Source organism: Accipiter gentilis, chromosome 14, assembly GCF_929443795.1.
Source record: "Accipiter gentilis chromosome 14, bAccGen1.1, whole genome shotgun sequence".
NCBI lineage: Eukaryota > Metazoa > Chordata > Aves > Accipitriformes > Accipitridae > Astur > Astur gentilis.
This window is the reverse complement of record NC_064893.1, coordinates 5,243,562-5,257,892: the sequence shown is the minus strand read 5'-3', so window position 1 is coordinate 5,257,892 and position 14,331 is coordinate 5,243,562.

Below are 14,331 nucleotides of genomic sequence, written 5' to 3'. Positions count from 1 at the left end.
AGAAGTGCTAAGCGCATGATGTGAAACCACAAAAGTGCTTTTTGGCATTCTTTAACTTAGGAAGAAATGGGTATGCTAATTTAAGGTTGTTGTAACCGTCCTCAGACTGAATTTCATCCCAGGGAAAAGTTATTATTGTTATGTGCCTTTTGGGAAAAAAAAAAAAAAAAAAAAAAAAAAAAAAAAAAAAAAAAAGAAGGCTTTTTTAAGAAGCTAAAATGACCTTCATCAGAAGTAATAGTCACTGTAACACCATCATTCTACTAATGGCACACACAGAAGGGAGGTGCCTAGGGACTAGAAAATTGAAATAGGAAATCTGGACAATTCAGTCAGTCCTTTGCTCTGCTATTGACTTATTATTTGGCCTCAGGCAAGTCCAGGGAAGTTAGTGAAAAAGTTTCTCTGACTCAATTGTCTTTGAGTGATACTCTTAAACATCCTCTACACGTGTTCACTTGACCTCTCTGTAGAACTGAGATACTGAATACTCCCAGAAACCAATTGATTAATCTCTGCAAAATACTTTCTAATCCTTTGGCAAGACTACTTGATGATTATTGCACGCATTAAGTGATATATATGGATATAGAGATATCACTATCTATATATCTAGATAGGCATTATTCTCTCTGTGAAATATTTCCAGATAAATTATTGATGTTGGTTTTTAATGACATATACACTTTTATTAATAAAAAGGAAAACATTTAAGCATACATTTATGTACAGGACCACTTTTAAGCTACATGGGGACAGCGTAAAAGACAACTATATTGTCTCTCAGTGGGTCAGTTCCATAACCACTTTAAACTGGCTTGATGCAGGCTGCCACCACCAAAAAAAGTAGTTTCATCCGCTCCCCTACCGTATTTTCCTGCATGCACCCTTGTGCTGGCAGTAATGCCCGTGGACTTTGAAATCTCTTTTTATTTCACGTCCACCCCCGCCCCCCTGGATGTTTTTCAGCCAGATCTGTTCCTCTGCATGGTTGTGTGGCTGCACGACAGCAGGAGTGCTTGAAAGTTAAGGCTCCGTATCAACCCTAAGCCAACCTCTACCATCTCAGGTGGTGGCTTCAGGACTAGGAGAGAGGTTGTGAACCAGAGCATAGGGGATCTGGAGTCACCAAAGTAACACATCAAACATTTCCTAATCCTCCTTTTCTCACCAGCTTCTGAGCAGCACCAGGTCTGCCTGCCAGCTCAGTAGCAGCCCAGTCTGCATTTCTCTATGGTGTGTGGGAGCTTTCAGCATTACTATGTGAAATCCATCTCTGAGTACAAATGCCACATGGAGGAACAGCAACATGAGACTAGTGTAAAAGCTGTCTGTGCTGAGAGCCCAAATACACACACAAGCCTTAATAATACAGAATTTAAAAGTAAAATAAAAATATGGCTTATTTTTCCAGACAAGTGAAGAAGAGCAGTTATCCTGGCAGCATGTGTTTTATTTATAGTAACAGGTAATATCTCTGAGGACTGCCAAATACTCAGCAAAACGCAACTCAGTGCAGTGCAACTATTTAATAATAAATTTTAACTCTTAGTTGGTCACTTCACTCAGATTCCTTTACTTCTCCTGTCAAAGCAGCAGCGCAAAGCATGCTGATAGCTTCCATAAATAGCAGAGATTTAAATAATTCATCAGCAGGCAAACGGGATGCACTTTTATACAGAATGTGAGCATCTCCCTTGCTAGCTCTTAGAGCCCAAGTTAGCTGAATGCATTTCCTTGTAGGCATCAGTCAGCTCCAACATAAAAGAGCAATACAAAAGCACAGAATCAAAGGGAGTATTTTGTCTGTAGTTTTACACAAGGGATCAAAACTTTCTTGATTCTTAAAGCTGACTTTGGCAATCACTAAACTTCTTGCTTGTACAGTGCAGATAACTGTATTTCTACTTGAAGAGCTCTCCTGCGTATTGAAAGAATGAATGAAAGGTGTTTAGAAGCAGGAAAACTGGCTTTCCAAGGGGCTTTGGATGCTTAGATACACTGCTGAGATGTCACCAACATTCACAAAGCCACCCCTCAAGTAACAACTAACCCTGTACATGTGTAATGGTATGCTATAGTAATGCCATATCCTATTTATAATAGCTGGCTGTAAGTAAAGTAAGCTTGGAAATGGAAGATGCGCAGCAAAGCGTGGGGACTCCCAGGCCAATATATGATGCTTCTCCAGAAGGCTAAAAAGAAGCAGAGTGAAATGCCACAGTAACATGTCTAGGCTGCTTCCAAGACCGAGTTAATGTATTCAGCAAAGGCTCAGATGTCTTCATGTAACTGCTCAAATGTTTGCACCACTGTCCAAAAGCCCACAGCACTGAGTTCCTAGGTATCTATCTAGTACACATCTAGGCCCCATCATGAGCCACAAAATACCGTGAATCTGCTGATTTCACCTGCCAGACTCAAACCATGGGGTGTGCTCTCCATGCACCGATCCCCCTGCGCTGCCAAGGAAGCATGCAAAGGACACCTCCACTTCGTTCTGCTCAGTGACTTAGGACATTCACCTGGAAGGCTCCAGGAATTAGTGCAGTGTCTTGGGCTTTGGGAGATATAGGTCAAGTTTTGTAAACAGAGGAAGGTTTTGAACTGAGGTCTCCTATATAGGTGAATGCACTAGCTAACAACCTGTTGGCTACAAGGAGAAGATGCAATGCTGATTCCTCCCTCCTCCGGCCAGCTACTGGGGTGAAGCTTACCCAGAGAGCAGACTCCTGACATGCTCAAGTAGAGCTAGCTGTTTACAGCAAACAGAAGAAAACAGATGCTGCAATCCAGATTTGTACAAGGACCGAAATTTCCTCTCTAATACACAGTCAAGCAGAACTTGCTCCACATAAAAAACCAATTCCAAGAATAAAAAAGGTCCCTCTTAAATTAGCAAGCCTAATATGCAAGGATCCAGCATAGCCCTTGAATATATACAAATTTCTGTAAGGATCAATGTGACTTTGCTTGTGCTTAACATTACGCAAATACTTCTTGGGATCAGGGACTAATTTTTCCTCTTGCGAACAAACAACACCATGGTAATTAACAGAAATCAGAAAGAAATATAGGCTACAAGATTGGTCATTTCAACAAAATAACCCTACTATCTGAAAGTGAATGCCTGAATATTCAAGAAAAATGAGTTGAGCAGAATGTGCAATCGCATCGGGAAAATCTATTACTTATTCAGTAGCAAATGCATTAAGGCGATCATCACAAGCAGTAGCACTGCCAAGTACTATTAAGAAGCTGTGCATTGAGTCAGGCTGCTCCTCATAATTTATTAAATGAATGCCTTTCTTCATTCCAGCAAAGACTGGCTTCTGAGATTGTGATGTTAAGAACGATCGGGTAAGTTTTTTTCTGCAGGACAGTTTTCCAAAAAGCATAATTCCTATTTGCTTCATGCACTCTGGAAACCAGTGCCTGATATTGATGCAGCCCAAATGGGCCTGGCCACTGCTCAGCACAGTGGCCCCAAGCTCCAGCTAGGAGCTCGGGGCATTTGTCCTCTGTCGGGTGCTGTGGGAGCTACAACCTCCTCCAGAAAAGCCAGCTGACATGCTGGTGGTTGCCTCACCTGCACTGCTGGAGAGCTGAAGGCTGGGGACTCCCAGGGATCATAACACCAAAGCCAGGACTGTTCAGGTGCACGGCACAGCCCTAGATCCCGTCACCAAGCCTAGAGAATGTAACAGTGTCTCTCCCAGTCTCACTGCTCGGTTTTTTTCAGTTTTTTCAGGCTATTCAGAACATATGCCATCCAGCCATCCGGCACAGCGCCGGCACAGGAGTTGCTACAGCTGCTGTAACATATACTATGTGAGGATGCCCCTCAGCTGGAGGAGTCCTCAGGCAGCTGCAACCCACCAAATTTACATTTCTTTTAGCATCAGGGAACCTGTGCACAATAGCGCCTGGGGATCAGAGAACAGGGCCTTCCAAAGATGACTTCCAGTAAGCACGTACATTTTCACAAGTTCTGTTACTCATCTGCACAGGAAAATGCCCCTGAGTCCCCACTGGAGCAAGAGCAAAATCTCAGAACCATGGAATGGTTTGGGTTGGAAGGGACCTTTAAAGATTATCTAGTCCACCCCCCTCCCCTGCCACAGGCAGGGACATCTTTCACTAGATCAGGTTGCTGAAAGCACCATCCAACCTGACCTTGAACATCTTCTCTGGGCAACCTGTTCCAGTGTCTCACCACCCTCCTGTAAAAAATTTCTTTCTTATGTCCAATCTAAATGTACCCTCCTTCAGTTTAAAGCAACTGCCCCTTGTCCTGTCACTACAAGCCTTGGTAAAAAGTCTCTCTCTATCTTTCTTATAAGCTTCCTTTATATATTGAAAGGCCCCAATAAGGTCTCCCAGGAGCCTTCTCTTCTCCAAGCTGAACAACCCCACATGCAAAGCCCTATGTCAGCAGCTCCCCCCGTCTCTCCCAGCCAACTACACACTAACCGCTTGGGTTGACTTCTCTGCTGTTCTAGGCCAATCCTTTAAAAAAATGCAAGAGCAAGACAAAAATCAGGAGCACCCTGCCAAAATATGCAAATCCAGAAGCAGGTAACGTGTCAATTCAGACCTTTTTAGGAGAGCCACACTTAATAATGCCCTGCTGCTTACACCTTTTTACAACACTGTTTTAGGGCAACAGTGAATGCTTCTGGGTCTCAGGAATCATCTGCGCTTTTATTCAAATAATGCTATTACAGGAATCTGAAATTATAGATGTCCTGGGAGCCCATTCTATTTAGCCTCAACACAAGTAAACACATCACCTTCAAAACTTTAATATATATACATACAGTTAATTAATTTGGAGTGTTTTGAGTTTGAAGTCTTGCTATAAAAATCCCTTTGTAAAAAACCTAAGCTCTGTGGATTTCCCATCTAGACTGCCACACCCAATTTTTGAGCAGTTGTTGAAATTCTGTAGGAACTTAGGTCTGGGATTTCACCATTTTGGCTTAACCTGGCCTCCCTCCCGTGCAGCATGCTTGATAAGCAGGTCAGTTCGTGGATAAATCTTAATGCTTTGGCAGTTCTATAAACAAACGCACACAAGGCAGTCCTCTTGATGGACACCCACAGCTTCCTGAGTTCAGAAGGGGATTTCCCTCCATTGTGGTAGCATGCATGCTGCCATTGATCTGTTCACCTCCCTCGGAAGTTACCATAAATGCATCCAGCCACTTTGGGAACAAGTCAATCACTCGAAGAGGGGATCCATGGGCCGAGGCCAACTGTATGAGGTTCCACAAGGCCAAGTGCCGTGTCCTGCACTTCGGTCACAACAACCCCATGCAGCGCTACAGGCTGGGGGAAGAGTGTCTGGAAAGCTGCCCGGCAGAGAAAGACCTGGGGGTGCTGGTTGACAGCCGGCTGAATATGAGCCAGCGGTGTGTCCAGGTGGCCAAGAAGGCCAATGGCATCCTGGCCTGTATCAGAAATAGCGTGGCCAGCAGGAGCAGGGAGGTGGTTGTTCCCCTGTACTCATCACTGGTGAGGCTGCACCTCGAGTCCTGTGTTCAGTTTTGGGCCCCTCACTACAGGAAAGACATTGAGGTGCTGGAGCGTGTCCAGAGAAGGGCAACTGAGCTGGTGAGGGGCCTGGAGCACAAGTCTTATGAGGAGCGGCTGAGGGAGCTGGGGCTGTTTAGTTTGGAGAAAAGGAGGCCAAGGGGAGACCTTATCGCTCTCTATAACTACCTGAAAGAGGGCTGTAGCGAGGTGGGTGCTGGTCTCTTCTGTCAGGTGGCTGGAGGTAGGACGAGAGGAAATGGCCTCAAGTTGCGGCAGGGGAGGTTTAGGTTGGATATTAGGAAAAATTTCTTTACTGAAAGGGTTGTCAGGTATTGGAACAGGCTGCCCAGGGAAGTGGTTGAGTCACCATCCCTGGGGGTATTCAAAAAGCACGTAGACAAGACACTTCAGAACATGGTTTAGTGGGCGTGGTTGACAGTTGGACTCAATGATCTTGAAGGTCTTTTCCAACCTAAATGATTCTATGATTCTAAGCTGCAAAGCAGCAGTGGTATCTGTTTATTTCCAAGCAGATTTGCTGTTACAACCCAAATTACACTAACTAGTGCTTCTGTTGGCTGCCTCAGTGCAGCAGCTACTGCCTGCGTGGCCTTGAAGATGAACTTGCTTCTCACTCCTCAAAGCACTGCCTCAAACCCAAGATAAGAACTGTTACTGAGACTGTGAGGAACAAGCCTGTACCACCACTGTATACTTTCCTGGGATACATGGGAAATGGCAATATAGAAGACCTCATATAAATCCCATAATTAACAGATTAGCACACATTATTCTGGTTTTCCTCCTAAAAAAATTTTTGCTTTCCCAACACAGAACACAGTACAATGAATTATTAAACCAGCGATTCAGACAAACACGTTATTTCCATGTCTTTGCACATCTGAAAATCTGACAACAAAATTTTCTAAGAGCAAAAATGTCTTTTTCTTTTTTTGTCCCCCAGCTTTTCCCTCCCAACCCCTTCATCCTTATTCCAAAGAAGGTCAATTTTTCATGCAAGCTGTACAAGTAACTGGCTCAGTTGTTTTGATTTTGCATTTCTGAGTTTTCATGATGCTGGCACCTGTGGGAAAAGTTCACTGAACCTGGATAAGAGACAAGAGATCTACCTTGGTGCATTGAAAGAGGGCTGGCTGGAAGCTACATTTTGTTTTTCCTTTTTTCCATTTTTTAAAAATAGAACAAAACCTCAGCGGAGACCTAAGACTTGAAAATACTACTGCAAGGATGGGGGGAGCAGAGATGAAGGGATATGTTCTGTATTCTCTCTCATCATACATCTTCATTGAGCAGGGTAAGAGGAGAGGGAGATGGAGAAGAGGCAAATGTTTTCTTTTGGATTATTTCCTCTAGGAAAATAAAGTTTGGGTTTAAATGAATATTTTGAAAGCACCCACAAAATGGATGCAGCAGAAAGACCACCCTGGATATTTGAAATTAAATGAAGAGAGTCTCTTTTCTTTTCTCATTCAAGGAGCTTATCTTTGTCCTGAGCAACTGGTTTCTAGTAGATGTGAAAGTCACATTGGCTGTGGGATCTGTTTCTGTTTCTTTTTTTCCCCTGGAGTAGGGAGAGAGTATCCCCAAACTCTCAGACATTAGTTTGTAGCTTCAGGTTAAAAGTACTCGCTTATCTAAACATGCTTTCTTGTTTATTTTCTAACAGGTCACTAGAAAGGACCTTTCTCGAGCCTGTGGGGGCCAGTTAAGGGACTTCTCTTGCATCTGAGGTGGTCATCCACACCACATCTTACTCACTCCATGGTCTGCAGAATGCAAAAACAGCACTGAGGACACACTAGGAGAGATGGAGACAAAAGCTGGCAGCAAGCAGTATAATGTACAAAATCCCATACAGTTATTATTAGCTTTTGCTACCTAAAGAACAATTGGGCTAAGAGACTAAGGACAACCAAAGCTGAAAACCTAGCAAGTGTCTGCATAAACGTCTGCAAGAAGAGAAAGCGGCTGGAGACCTGCTGGCAGACTTTGCAACAGAGACGAGTTCTCCATCTTAGAGGCACAGCGCAAGAGATCAGAAGAGGCACTATGTGATCTGAAGCTGTGACTGCGGGATTGTTGCAACCTGGATGAAAGGAAAAAGTTCTGAAGCTTTTCTCATTACGGCCGGCAACAGTTTCATCAAGGGTTCAGCAACCTGCAAGGCTGGTGTGCCAGACCATATCTTTCCCAAATGAGCATGCTGACAAAAGCTCGGTGGGAGATGTGCTGCTGGTATGATGTGCCTCTGTGGAGAACAGCACCCCTCCGTTCTGCCAAGTTTGTCTCTCAGTGGGAGCTGCAGCTTCTTGTAAATGTCTCCCTCAAAATGCTGCAGGTCTCCTGCAAAATCTTCCAGTGCACAGTTTGGCAACCATGCTTTGAGGTGCCAGCATCCCAGCCTCAATGACAGTAGAAAGGAACCTTCCCAGCCTTCACCATCACATACCAGTAAGGCTGCTGGATGAGAGTTCAGCTCAGTGGGAAGTGACTAGGGTCTCTATTGGTATCTGTCTTCAGCTCTTCTGTGTTCATTCTCCCACACAAGGCTTACCCTTTCTACATTATTCAACATGAGTTTTCTTCTTTCCAGTGCTTACTTTCCTCCCAAGTCTGGCAGCCTTTGTGCCCTGCAATATATTTGGCAGCTGGATCAGTACAGACTTACGCATGATTTTACTGAAGAAGTTTAGTCTAGTCTAGTTTTGAGGGGTAGGTCAGTAGTACAGTAACTAGCTGAAATGTAACAAAGTACAGTGCCCTGTGTAAATGCAGCTTGCCTCTGTTTTATCTCAAGCTGGAGAGGTAAATACCATAAGTTTATCACAAAAGAAACAGGGAAGGAGACTTTTGGAAGAGAGAGAGTTGAGGAAATCATACAGTTTATTTGGGAAACCTGTATAATTGCCTGAAGCACTGAGAATATTTGCCTTCAAGACTTTTGTGGGTCAGATTTCCTCTGCAGAGGCAATTTTAGCTCTGCCAGTTGGTCAGAAATGACCTAAGGAATCTCATATGAGTTTAACTTTTCCACTTTATTCTCTGTTTAAAGAAGTTCCCAGAACCCTTGCTAGGATAGACAATATGATGTTTGTCTTTACATACCTTGGGGGCAGGGAAGCTTAGCTTCTCCTTACGTCACCTGTCCCGTTCCGTACCAACTCACACAATCACAAAATAAACCATATTTCACCTGCTTTTTAACTGTCTCTGGCAACACTTGTTTTTTTGTTATCAAACTACTGCTAGCATATCTTAGGCCATGGGATAATTCAACACTTTCCCAAGAGGATCTGGACTGGACATAAACACTCCATTGGATGCTCAGTTGTCATAAACTGTTCAAAAAAGTTAAGTCAGATGAAATAGGCAACTGGAGAATATAAGTGAAATTTTCAAAGCAGCCTATGCCTATGAAGATACATTCCTGTTTATTTTAATGTACTTAGACTGTTGGGGTTTTTTTTAATTTCCAAAGTATTTTGTTTCATTAAGTTCTCTCAACTTCTCCACATCTTTTCACTTCTGCCTTCCTCCCATGACTACAGGTTTCCCCATGGGTTCTGCCCAGAATGGGGGTTTCTTCGGCTAGTAAATAAAACTAGGAGCTAGACTGTGACTTGGACAAGCCACACTATGATACCAGATCAAATGCTACTTGGACTCTGCTTCAATAACACTGGCAGAGAGAAGGCTACTTCTGTACTGCAGCAAGTGGAGACACAACAGGTAGTCCTCATTCTGCTTCTCTGACCCTATGTTTTGTGAAGGGAAGGTTGTACCAACAGTACCTTATTAATATAATCTTTCTTCCTCTCCAGAGGAAGAAAGATGGCAAAACCATCCAAGATGGCAAAAGACCCAATGAAAACCAGATAAGCAGCAAAATATGAGGGGGGGGGGGGGGAGGGGGGAGAATTAATTCCCTAGGAAATGCCATCTCCTGTTAACTATAGTCAAACTCAAATTTAAGGACGCAAAGCAGGAAAAGATGTATTTTTTAGTTTAAGGTTTTGTCCCATAGGAGCTGGAATAACTTGAAAGGTAGAGACACCCATCACAACTTCGTCACAACATAGCGCTCAGCTGTGGAATGATTAAATCCTAGAATTAAAGCAAGCATTTACTAGACTAAATAAAATCCTGTCAAACCTGATTTCCACAGCTGGATAATGCCTTCTTAGGCTACAGCAAGACAGTCAAGATTAGCCAAAGTCTTTCAAAAAGGAAGCCCACCTAAAATAACCTTTGCTTCATTATCAGGCCTAATGTTACCACGCTGAATTATATCTTTGTCACAACTAAAATCACAACCCTGAAGAACTCTGCTACACATAGGACAAAGTTGTTAGCTCCTTATCTATACGTTAGAGGAACTCCAGGCATCCAGGAAGCAGTTTCACTGTCTATGTTGATCTTTGCAGTACAGAGGCTGCTAAATTTTTGCATACAATAGCTCAATATCTACCTGGAGCTGTATGTAGGAGCTGCCTTTAAACAGGAGCTCACCACTGCTACTAAAGAAGATAAAGAAGATGAGAGCTTTTTTTTTTTTCCTGTGGCATCAGAAGTCAGTCACCTTCCAAACAGCTGGGTGGTTTTGCTGAAGACTCACTATCCATATTCACAACTACTGCGCTGGTACATCAGCTATGTAATGGAGGGAGTGGGAGCAGGTTCTAGGTAGTAACTGAATTTAGCTGTGACATTTCATTTCACAGTGCAACAGATTTGTTTTTTGCTAAGAAAATGCTCACATACTCCCCTCAACTCTTGCCAGTTTAACTACACCTTCAATAATTCAGTCAGTAGTTGCTTAATCCTCCTAGTTAAATTATTAAGTAGAAGAGTGGAAAAACCTGCGACTAAGCATGTGAGATGGAGTGCTCTAGGAATGGAGCTAGGGTTGGGCACACACAACATCTGGGAGAGTGAGTCCTGGAGCTATTCTCCATCTGAGCCTAATCTCACATCTCTGAACACACAGGATTTCCCTTCTTCCCTCCCTGCTTCCCTCCCTCTCTACCTTTGTGTTTTTCCTTCTTATTAACACTTCCCATCACCTTTCCTGAACAACGCTTTTGGGTGTCCTTGTGGCTTCCTCAGTAATCTGTCTTTTTATATGCTGAATTGGAAATGTCAGGTCCCAAACACACTTCAAGACAAGACCTCAGAAGAACAAAGAAAGGTTTGTTTTCAGGAGCTAGGGAAGACCATAAGGTATCTCAAACTTCAGTGGGGGTAAAGATAAGAGTTTCATACAATAGCTAAAGATGAAAAAGAGAAATCCTTAGAAGAAAATATGGGAAGAAGGAACATCTAAACAGATGGGTCAGAGACATGGGAATAGTGAAAGCTGATAGCTTCACTGAGACAAAGGAACGTGGAAAGCTAGAGGGAGAAAGGATTTGGGATTATACATGAAATGGCAGAAAGTAAAATGGCACTTTTTAACAATATATTTAACAACCCTTATTGAGTTTTCTTTCAGCTGCTAAATTTGCATATATGCTTCCCATATTGATCCACATTTCTGGTTATTAACTTGAGACAAGGTCATCTATTTGGAAAGAATTTCTGAACAAGGCAATGAAGTAATTCATTTATCTGTTAGAGAACTTGTTTAGCCAATAACAGTCCTTAATATTTTAAGACGATTTTCCCCTACTTAGAAGAATATATGGAACATGTGTGAATAAGTAGTAGAAAAAACCTTACCCCTCAAGGAAAGTGGTAGGCTAATTAAAGCACTTCTTAGATGCTTGTACAATATTAAAAAACTAATTAATTACAAAATGTGGCTTTCTGCTGGCTTTGAGAAAACCAGTGCATAAATTAATTGAAAGGTATTGCAGCCCGATACACTACATGGCAAGAGAATCAAAAGCATGCTGGTCATTATGGGATATAAAATCCGCAACTGGTGGTGGTCCACAACTAACTATCCGTGTTCTCTTGCACAACCCTATGAGATCAACGCACTTATGATGAGATCTTGGCACTTAGGAGGTCTCTGCTTTCCCTATAGCGAACCAGCACCGAGTACTCTCCAGCTGTTCATTCCCCTTCCCCCTCCATATACATTTCCATACTGCTGCTTTTCTGATAATCCCCCATGGCCTCAGGACTTCCTCTGTAGCTAAAATAAGATATAAAGCCATATTAGTCTCAGCATAATGAGTGATGCACCAGACTTCTACTTCTTTATGCTGCCACTGTCTTTCCAGCTGATCAGAAATAGAAAAAAAATGGATACACATATCTCTGGGTGAGCAAATGGAGGATCATCCTCAGCATGAGATCTTCATTGTTATTAGTGTTACATATTGCTGCCGCTGGAGCTTTGCAGACACAAAGCATTCTTTTGTAGGAGCTGAATTTCACAAAAGCACAATGTCCTTTTCTTTAAAGGAAAATACAAACTGGAGAGAAGGAGTCAACAACATACAGAGAGTCCTCCATATTTATTGACTGTCTTGGGGACTGATTGCTGAAAGTAATTTGCACCAAGTTGTTCACCAGTTCTTGAGCTTTGACTCAGTATTTTGTTTTACTGGAAAATGACCGAGGAAGAGAGCAGCCAGTCCAGGATTTCAAACTTAAAATGCAGGAAGCCTGAGAATACTGGTTAACTTCTGCCCTGCATGAATTCATTTATTGCAAAATCTGGAGGGACTAACGCAGAGCTCAGCAGTAGGTTGGCTGGAAATATGCAACAATGCTTATACCCATGTACACTGCTTAGATCAATAGTTTACCAAAGGCGAAATTAGCCCCAAAGCCCTACGCAGAAAACAGGAGGAGGGTACTAAGAAAACTGGGCTGTATAAAATGTAAGATGTTCTTTTAAGAAAGGTGTCCAACAGTTAGTGTTTTCTTAAATTTCAAATGGGGAAAATAAGTGATTAGGTTAGGAATTCACAAGACATGCCAAAGCTATGCATATTTTGGCAGTGGGGTAAGCAGCACAGGGACGTCCACCATGGCCAAATTATAATGCAAATGTCTAAATACTCAGGCACTGCAGCAAGAATTGCCTCGTGGATGGAGTCCAGGAAATCAGAGCACCGAGCAGTCCATAGAAAATGATAGCTGGCAGCTCCCGCAGCAGGAACAAGACTAAAAGTTGGTGCCTGGCCTGTCAAACATTCCCCATACTTCTGTCTATTTCACTGATGGAAGAACTATGGTACAATTCAAATAGCTTAAATTCAAAAATCTCAACTCCATATTCTCTCCAGTAAGGGCAGCAAGAGCGGGTAAAGAAGAATTGCTTCCTGCTGCACTCCATCCTGATCTCTGCACAGATCCAAGAATCTTTATGCCGTGCGTAATACAAGCCCACTGTGGATGGTGGTGGTTGATGGGTGGAAAAGAGGCACTGCAGGGTTCAGCTGCCCTCAGCTAGGGACTGCCTCCGTTCCCTCCCGCCTCCTCAGGACCTGAAAAGGTCAGACCATCCATGATTCCTTTGACCACCTGGTATGGCAGAATCTGTCCCTTACTATACCGGGACCACAGTGAGTGGCACGGTCAGGAAAACACACAGACCACACACAGACACAAGCCTGCTGCAGGTAGCTGCATACAACCAAACCAAGATGTGGTTTGTGCCGTCTCTGTACTTGCTTTTTATTCCCCAGCCATCAGTGGATTATCTTCCACGACTACTCCTATGAGACTGTCAATGCAGAGCTGCTGTTAGTGCTTGTGTGCAGGCCAGTGATGCTGTGCTGTGTAGTCTAGAGAGTGAGAAGAGCTGCTTTTCTGTAATGGGCACACCGCATCTAGTGGCATGAGTGTGAAGAGCCTGTAAAATGCGCTATAAGCATGGTTATTTCTATATAGGGTACCCCTCCAGCCTTCCTCTGAAGCTGAAGTGGGCATCAGTGCCCAGTGGCCAACATTTTGAAAACAGGCTTCATAAGCAATACCCAGTCCACCGGAAAGGTAGACTTCTGTGTGCAACTGGCTTTTTTGCTGAATACACCCATGTCTGCATTCTGGTGATCTTCAGAACATAGATGGCTTAAGAAAAAAGATTCCTGACAGAGGTCCATGGGAATGTCACGAAATTGGTATTATCCCCATTTTGTAGACAGAAGAGAGGCACAGAGAGACAGGGACAATTTTCTCTAATTACTGGCAACATACCCACTAAGAACCATTGCTTACGGTAACCACTTAGCGGAAGATGCTTGGTGGTGAAATGTTAATGTCTATTACTTGACCAAAGTAACTATGGATTTTACGTTGAAGTAGGGGCCTTGTAACTCACATTTTTCTTAGAGCTTTTTCTGCTGCTTGCTCTATTAATGAGATGGACATGACTAACACTGACTGCAGACGTGTAAGAGGAATTCTGTTGGGACAGGTATATAGTATGCACAAAACATAGCCTGTCTGACAATGCTTTCTATGGCTTTGAATTCAGCAAGGAACTTTCATCTTTTTACTTTTTAACTCCACAGGCTGTGAAAACTTGGTGAAACATATTTATCACTGTTCATCACTTTTTCGTTTCAGCTTTATCTTTATAAAGAAAGGAATCTTGCTTGAAGTCTCAGATTATCCTTCATATTTCTCAAACCCAAATCTAGCCATAAGATCTGTCAAAGAAGGACATGGAGTCCTTATTTTTGCTCCTCCAAGTGCTATGTTCCTGGTATAGATAGTGTTCTTGAAAATCATATTAACAAAGCCAAACTCTATGCTCTTGGGAAGATACAGTCATTGCAATCAGGGTCATTATAACACCAATAAACTGGAAAG